The sequence below is a fragment of the Temnothorax longispinosus genome, chromosome 4, assembly GCF_030848805.1.
Source record: "Temnothorax longispinosus isolate EJ_2023e chromosome 4, Tlon_JGU_v1, whole genome shotgun sequence".
NCBI classification, from domain to species: Eukaryota; Metazoa; Arthropoda; class Insecta; order Hymenoptera; family Formicidae; genus Temnothorax; species Temnothorax longispinosus.
In genome coordinates, this window is record NC_092361.1 from 8,455,142 (window position 1) to 8,464,312 (window position 9,171).

Sequence of the window (9,171 nt, forward strand, 5' to 3'; positions counted from 1 at the left end):
GCGACATGCGAGATTTCAAGCACGTAGTCGCTATGGCGGATTACGACCTAAGAATCCGCGAGCAGCTAACCTATGTCAATGTACACAGCTTTAATAACTTCCGCATGCGTGTGGACATCAACATCGGACCGGTAATATTGAAGAACATGAAACGAGCAATTTTCGCGCGCTCAACCATTGCATCCTTTGTAAATAAATCATAAATTAAACTCTCTCAGCGACGAAACGTATAGGAGAATCCAAAAATATACTGAAAACTTGTGACAATAATAAATCGACAAAATTATATTTTTTATCAATTTTAATTAATTCAGAAAATAAAGATTATATTTTATTTGGTAAAATCAACTTGATAAAATTTGATGTCAATTTCTCACAAATTTTAGTACATATTATTTATTATTAGTATATTCTAAAAAGCGCCTGTATTTTTTTTTCCGAAGAGATGACTTAACTTTAATGTTCCTGCATTAAACGCGCAATTCTTCCGCAACGTTCTCTCTCGTAGCGCATCAAATTCTCATTAAATCGTCTGCATAGCACTTGAACCCAGCTGCGAGAAAAAAAATTTCGGTAAAGCTGTCGAGGATTATCAAAGAAGAAAAGACTCAATACGCGACATGGATTGCGCAGGTGGTCGCCGGCGTGATCGGTGCAAGGAAACCGCAGTACGACATCTGGGGCAACGCTGTGAACGTGGCCTCCAGGATGGATTCTACGGGCGTGTTAGACGGGATTCAAGTCACCCAAGAGGTTCGCGATATTCTGATCACTAAAGGATATTCGCTTACGTGCCGCGGAACGATTCAAGTCAAGAGGAAGGGCAGTATGATAACTCACCTCCTGGACGGACCAAGGGACAACACCAACCCGATGGATGTCATCAAGGCGAATTCCAATAACAATACCGACGCCACAGAGAAAACGGTTGTCAACAATAGCAGCGGGGCTATCTAATTGATATTACTTATGCATTAAATCAATAGTGATATTAAAATGTTTTCCTAAAATCTACTTCTTCATTTTTAAAACAAAATTTATCATAAATCTTGACAGGCGATAAACAAATAACTCTATAATTTATAATATGACTTTATAATTTTTCTTGTGTTCAAATATCTTAATCAAATATTGACAACTAAATTATTTAGTTGAAATAAAAATAATAAATGCTGAAGAATGGCTCAAAGGAAGAGCCGAAACGTTTGTTACATTTGAATACACGTCTTAAGTTTTATTGCGCACCACGTCCCGCGCCTGACTTGCATTTGTCGTTTAAATCGTTGACATTTTCACGAGTCTATTTATATTATAAAAATAATGAAATAGCATAAAAATATCGCTAACGTTCAAAAGAAGAAAATTATCTCGTACTTAAACTTCAAAAATATTCATTCTTATTCTGATCGATTTGTTGAATACGTATGATGCATATTTGACGCAATTTACATTATGGCATCGCACAATCAACCGCATAATCTCGCGATAAATTTGAATTCGTGAAAGGAGAAGAAATGCAAAGGGGATTATTATCTTGGGTGGAGGAACAACCTGTAATACACGCGATCGCGAATATCTAACCAAAATATTCCGTAAATTGCTGCCGGAATAGGCGAATGTTAAACTTCACCGCGAGCCTCTTGCAACTTTTTTAATCGTACTTTCATCTTCTCCCTAATATACGTTAATTGATAGTTGAAAAATATCTTCATTTACTCCCCTCTTCTAAATTATCCATTTAATACATGCTATGTAATTTCATGTTATTAAAAAGTTGTAAAAGTGCTGACACTTTTAAACATTTTATTTTAATCAGTACTATTTTACAGCAAAGTATTTTAATTCATTAAAAAATAAGTTAAACTATTTTATTGGATTTTTCTGAATTTTTATTATCTTAAGTTTCAGCTTTGATATAATATATCGATTTGTTAAAATGTATAGCGTTTGTATAATTTGCGATACTATCTGTACACACCTTCCAGAATACATTCTTATTTCTTATTTCGATATCTCTTTCAATAAATATTATAAAAACAAATTCTTAAAGGAGTAACTTACTACTGTCTACCGATATGCTTTTTTCCAGATCCTTCGTGCACATTTTGATTCATTATTTGATATTTACGTAATCCGTTAAAAATTTTTTGTCCCTGTGATTGCGCGTTTAGTCTTGTTAACATAAGGCTACCAATACATCAAGCTGCGATAATTCACACCACGGAATTGAAGTGCTTCCATAGCTAGGCGGTTGTTATGTAACACTTTCAACCATGTTGTCGCATCTGACAAATACGCACTGGCGAGGACATGCACGTGCATAATCAGTTGCACAACGGACATTTATTGCGCGAAAGCAGACCTCATTGTCATGAAAAATTTCCATTTTGTGCATGCGAAATGCTTCATATATGAGTAGCGAGCAAAAATTTTGTCTACCTAATGACAATGCATACAGATTATTTATTAAATTAATTAATTAAATTAATAAAACGCATTTTAAATAAATTAGTAAAGAAAACGACAAAACGATAATTATAAAATCGACAGCTGAAAAATTAATTACAGGTATAGCATCGCAAAGTAAACAAACACAATGTATTTTATCGATATACTATCAAAACTGACAAAATTTAAGAAAGTCAATAAAATATATATTTTTATTACTTATTTATTACTAAACTGAATTTACTTTGTTATAAAAAATATAACGCAATCATGATTTTTCTACATTTATCTAGGTAATTTGTAAAATATTAATATAAATTTATAAGTGATATCACTCAGTCACGACGGGATTGTAATAAGTAATCAATTCTTGAAGAGTTAATTCTTCAAGAATTATAATTCACACAATTCAATCTTCTCTTATAAACGTAATCAAAGATTCAATTAATGTACAGTGTACCATAGAAAATTGAAACTTCCGCCAAACATTAATTTTAGGTTGCATACAAATATTTGAAGAAATTAAAAAGCTTTCGTAAAAAAATGGAAATCGTGCATGTATCCTTCCCAGACAAACTCGCATGTATTATAATTATTTTATTTTGTGTAAAAGTTTTACAAAGTAATTGCTGGATCGTTTCGATCGATTATTAATGAATTGATAATGTTGACAGGTGGAAATGCTCGAGCAAGAATTTGCGATGGACGACACGTCATATCGACGATAGAAAATATCAATTATTAATTTTCGCGCTATTTAAGACTTCTTCCATGTACTCAAGTCTAAAAACGGCAATATAATGTCCAGGGCACGTGTGCGCAAATTGGAGTCGTCGAGTGCCGTCCGTAAATCGACCGGGATGAACGGGATAATTGCGTCACTATAGTTTTAAGTCTCAAGACAAACGAAGCATAAACGACATTCACAGGAATAATCCTGGCATTTCGTTGCAGATTTCATGTGAATTGCGTTTCTGGTTTGATCACGTATCGACTTTAATAAATTTAAGGAACTTTTTACGAGATTTATTGTTAGTTCATAGCAAATATAATTTAAAAAATGCTGGATTGGACGATATTTACTTTAAATAGTTTAGAAAAACATAAAAAACATTAATTAACCCTCGAAAGTCACACTGGGCTCTCACGAACTCCAACGAAATTTTGGAACTACGTTTGAAACTATCATTTATATTTTTTAACGAGTATTTTTTGGTAATAATTTTTTTGATAAATTCTGAGATTACCATCATAATTCTAAGAACATTACAATACGTTGATTTTTTCAAAACTTATAAGCGAGAAATAGCTGATCCTACAGACCCCAGTGTGACTTACAAAAAATAAGTGTGGCCTGCGAGGATTAACAATGTTGGTTAACACAGCAAGAAAAACGTAATGGCATTTTAATATCGCAATTATTTTTTATAACTCATATAAATGTAATCAGTTATAAAAGAATATTCTTACGGATATATTTGAATCGGTTTACGCCATTTCGCGGAGAATTTAAACCTGTCGATTACCAGAAGTTTAGCAACTGCAATTGTCAGCTAAATTCGAATTAAATGTGCAGCGAAATGACGGATATCAGCCGGAAATATGAGGCGAGCGACAACTTGTCCTCCTGTGCATTCGTCGTACTTAAGCTGTTCTTGAACAATGCCTACAATGTATGTGATTGTGTGTTAAGTCTTTAGTTCTCTTGAATGCTAATCTAAAATCAATTAACGATGAGTTCCGCGATAATTACATTTACGGTAATCGATGTCTGAACAAACACATTGATCAGAAACACGGCGGTACTGTAGAAAATTTCTTTCGAGGATGAGCATACATGCTGATTAAGTGAAGTATTATATGTAGCAACAAGTCAATTTATACATAAGCTTAAATGTACGCACAATTATTTCATAAAGCAAGATAACTAAAATTCCTCATAATTTTACATTCAATCTTGTTTTCAAATTCTTTCACATGTCGTTATATTAGTTTTCAAATATTTAATTTTTTGCAAAGTTTATTTAAACAATAAGATTAGAAAGTTTTAATTTTATATTACGCTAATATAATATCTGAAATTACATTTTTTTCTATAATATTTCAAATAGGTAAATACTTTTCATAATATAATAATATGCTTTGACAGAATTAACTTTTGAAATAGAAAGGACACAAAGTATTCATTTTCATGACAATAAGAACGCCAACATCCTCGAAGAAATAAATACATTTAGCATCAAATGTGCAATATTTAATTTAAAAAACTCGGGCCAATAATGTGTCAAGTCATCCGCAGCAATTAAAAATATCATCACAAATAATTTTATAATTTCATAAAATATCATTTGTAAAAAAAATTCATTTTTTCGTTTGTATGTTGTTAATTCGAAATTTTTTTTACTTTGGCATATAATTTGTAGAGAAATAGCTTAATTATTTTTAATAATTTCTAGATTAATTGCGATGCTTATAATCTTTCTCACGATGTGTCCAACGAGTTGGACGTATTCTAGTCAATATAAAGAGAGAAGACTCTCATGAATAGATATATAATCAGAAGCAAATTGAAAAAGGTTAACTTGATACAACAAAACCGTGTCTATGAAGTTGGCATATCATTTTCCAGCAGATCAAAAATAAAAGGCAGTTCTTGTCGCATGCAGTCGAGTTCTATAGTTCCTGATACTTTTTAGTAATAGTTCTGGTGATTTTACCCAAAAAACAGTCGATCAAAAAAATGATGCTAACTTCCCGTAGCAGATCATTTTCTAGCAAATCAAAAATAAAAAAGAGTTCTTGTCGCATGCAGTCGAGTTCTATAGTTCTTGATACTTTTTAATAATAGTTCTGTTCATTTTGCCAAAAAAGTCCATTGAAAAAATTATCTGCTAATTTTCCGAAATCTCGAAGTTCCGGTTTATTTAAAATATTTTTCGAATAATTCTGAGCATGCTGAAGCATTTTCTAAAAAGTTCCCGACATCAGCAATGCTGTACGATTGTTTAAAAAATTATTACCGCTCGAAAACAGAGTATTTAGAGAGAATAAAGTGATATGCTGTACGAAATGTCGCAATTCCGGTTTATCTAAAATATTTCTCGAATAGTTCTGAACATACTAAAGCATTTTCTAAAAAGTTCCCGACCCTGGCAATGATTGTTTTCAAGCGGTAATAATTTTTTAAACAATCGTACAGCATTGCTGATGTCGGGAACTTTTTAGAAAATGTTTCAGCATGCTCAGAACTATTCGAAAAATATTTTAAATAAACCGGAACTCCGAGATTTCGAAAAATTAGCAGATAATTTTTTCAATGGACTTTTTTTGGCAAAATCAACAGAACTATTATTAAAAAGTATCAAGAACTATAGAACTCGACTGCATGCGACAAGAACTCTTTTTTATTTTTGATTTGCTAGAAAATGATCTGTTACGGGAAGTTAGCAGATCATTTTTTTGATCGACTGTTTTTTTGGGTAAAATCACCAGAACTATTACTAAAAAGTATCAGGAACTATAAAACTCGACTGCATGCGACAAGAACTGCCTTTTATTTTTGATCTGCTGGAAAATGATATGCCAACTTCACAGACATAACAAAACCGTGGACGAACAAACTTCATATGTATAGACAGTTTGCTTTAATAAGAAAGGGACCACGGCGAGTTAATAATTATATTCTAGACTCAACAGTTGAATTGTAGCCGCTTCTAAGGATGTGATGTAACAGTTGTTTTTATTTTGTACTCTCGTCTACTGTTCATAATTATAACAGTCGATATTTTAAGTAAAAAAGACATTTCTCAATCATTTCCCTCTATAATTAATTAAAAATATATTTTTAAATAAAAAGAGAATTCTTGGTCACTAAAAATTGTTTATATTTTATATTTTAATAAACGAGAGAAAATTTACCTTTTATTTTAATATTAAATAATTTTAAAAATTATATTTCTGTAATGCAGTTAAATTTTTATTAAAACACGGAAGATAAAAAAAAATTGTAGATATAAAAAATTATAAGTCATAATTACTCATTCGAATTAAGAAAATGATAAAAATACAAAGATTAATTTTAAAAATATTGAAGAATAAGTAATAAAAAAATTAATTCGATTACTATTTTATTTCATCCATGACTGCGGAATGTATTGGAAACTGTACTGCTAACTACTTTTTAGTAATCCAACTTGCAAATTTGCTGCAATCTCGTTCGTTATAATAATTTTTGAAATTGTAGATAATCTCATATATAAAGATCTCTTTCTATTAATACGAGGTTTGAATAGTGCCCATTCTTTTTGCAACCGCAGCTGCAATTCTACTTTGATTTCAGAATTTTGAAGGACCTCTAGCGTGAAGGTAAATTCATATAATTAAAAGAGTAAACTTTGGGCGGATGTAGGAGAGAACTGTAAACGTCGGACGAATGATTTTCTACACTAGCCAACTTTCCGGCAGAAAGTTAATGAAATTGCATAATGTTACCGTAGCGTCGACTAACCGACGAGTAATATTTTTTTTTCTCATCGATCCTAGCAACCTATAAAAGAACTTTCAAATAAGATATTCCATTTAATTCGATTATTACTTTATAAAAAAATCTACGAAAAATACCGAAAAGCGGCGATTAATTGCCTTACCGGTCAATTTAGTTAATTAAAATATTAGTTTAGTTGTACATAAAAATATCGTGATGCAATATTATAAAATAAAAAACGTGATATTAAATGCAAAAATAAAAGCTTTAATATAACGCAATTAATTATAAAAGAAACGAAAATGCAGGAAACAAACCATTTTCTCTTTTCTCCAAAAGAGAGTAAAGAGAAATCAACGCGAATTTGACCGACAAACGCGACAAAGCAACTGGTGCAGCTACAAACATCAAGAGAGATGAAAAGAAATACTTTATGGAATCTCAACGGAATAAATGGAATTTTCAACATTTCAATGCTTCAGCTATTCAGAAAATGATATCCACGTTTATTCGCAATAGGAACGCAATAATTCTTCCTTATTCGTGACGTCAATAACCGGATTCACCAAAATGGTATCGAAATGATCAAGTTATCGCGCGCTACGATCTCTGACTCTGAGTGCGTTTGTGTAGAAACTATCGATCGTCCGAATGTTACGCGCGAGTAGTTCGACAAAGACGCGTCGACATCTCGCGATATTCAATGTCTTATAGATTAGATACATTTGCAAGTATGTAAATATGTATGTATGTATATGGGGCGCTTGTGTGCATATGTACAAACTTGGCCAAAATGTATACATAGATGTTAATTGCGTTGATGTGCATCTACCGGCGCGACGCGAGCTCTCGATCCTCTCGATACAGAATATACATATCGACCTTCTTTGCGCTTAGACAATCCTTCCCGAACGATAAGTAAAAAAAAGAGCTATATTTGTTATAGAAAAAATAGTAGAGCACGATAAAAGATATTTTTGATAAATCTAATCAATTAACTTGACCGAATGATTAAATAGATGTTGTGTTTGACGAGCACATTATTTGATTCGTATAAGGTACAAGTTGAATCTATGCTTTCATGAAAATTTCAATAGCGCTGGCAGGTCCAGCTAATATTAAATGTTGGTCAACAAAGCTAGTCAATTGTTAAAGCAAAAAATGTCGATCGAACCATGTTAATTAATAAGCATCAGATCATTTATGCTAAAATCGACAACTTTTTTTTGCTTCGAAGAGATTTTTCTTTTATCCGAAAACATATTTGATAATTATTAATTATTAACAAAGTAAAGCATACGTTAGATAAATTTATAACAAACTTAAAGAATCGTTGTATTATAATAATAACACGGGATTTATTTAAATAAGTAGATATCTCTACTTTGATTAAAACAAAATTAGAATAATGCAAAATATTAATATATTAAAATTTTCAAATATTTCTCATAAATTATTTCATTTAATCGTTATGATATCGATCAATAGTATATTTTTATGTTAAACTACTTCACAATAAATTCCACGCGTAAAACTGTCGAGGTAAAGTTAGAGACAAATTATATATTCACGTTAACACTTATATAAATTACTTATGTGCATTATTGCACCGTATCGAAGTAATCATGTAAATTATTACGCCATAAATCTGTCAGCTACATTTTTTACAACCTAGAAGCTCATTAGAGTCAAAAAGTTAATCGTCCAAATAATGGCGATGGTCATTAACTGTCGACATAATTTATGACTTTATTTTCATTTTTACAGAGCAAGACTCGAAAAACATCTCTTAAGGTTCAACAAAGATAATTAATTTTTCAATCTTTTTTAATAACTCGGATGTTAAACAAGCGAAATCTAGATTAGTTAAGATATAGCGTCCCATGTGCGAATTTCAAAAAGGCTCAGTGCTGGCTTGGTACTGGTGCCAGAATTACCAGTACTGGCTGACGATTCTGGGCCAGTACAAGCTAAGATCGGGGTCATTACTGGGGCAATGTCGGAATGATAACACGGGTCCCAGTCTTGGCGCCAACTTTGGCCCGACACAGAGTACTAGTACGGGGACAACACTGATTGCCAGTATTGGGCTAACTCTTGGCGCCAACATTGGCCCGACACAGAGTACTAGTACGGGGACAACACTGATTGCCATATCACTCGCGGCGTGTTGCTTCGTCCCGCGGTCGTTACCTCCGGCGGCCGCTCGAGCAAAAAGCTTTCTAAATTCCCTCGCGGCG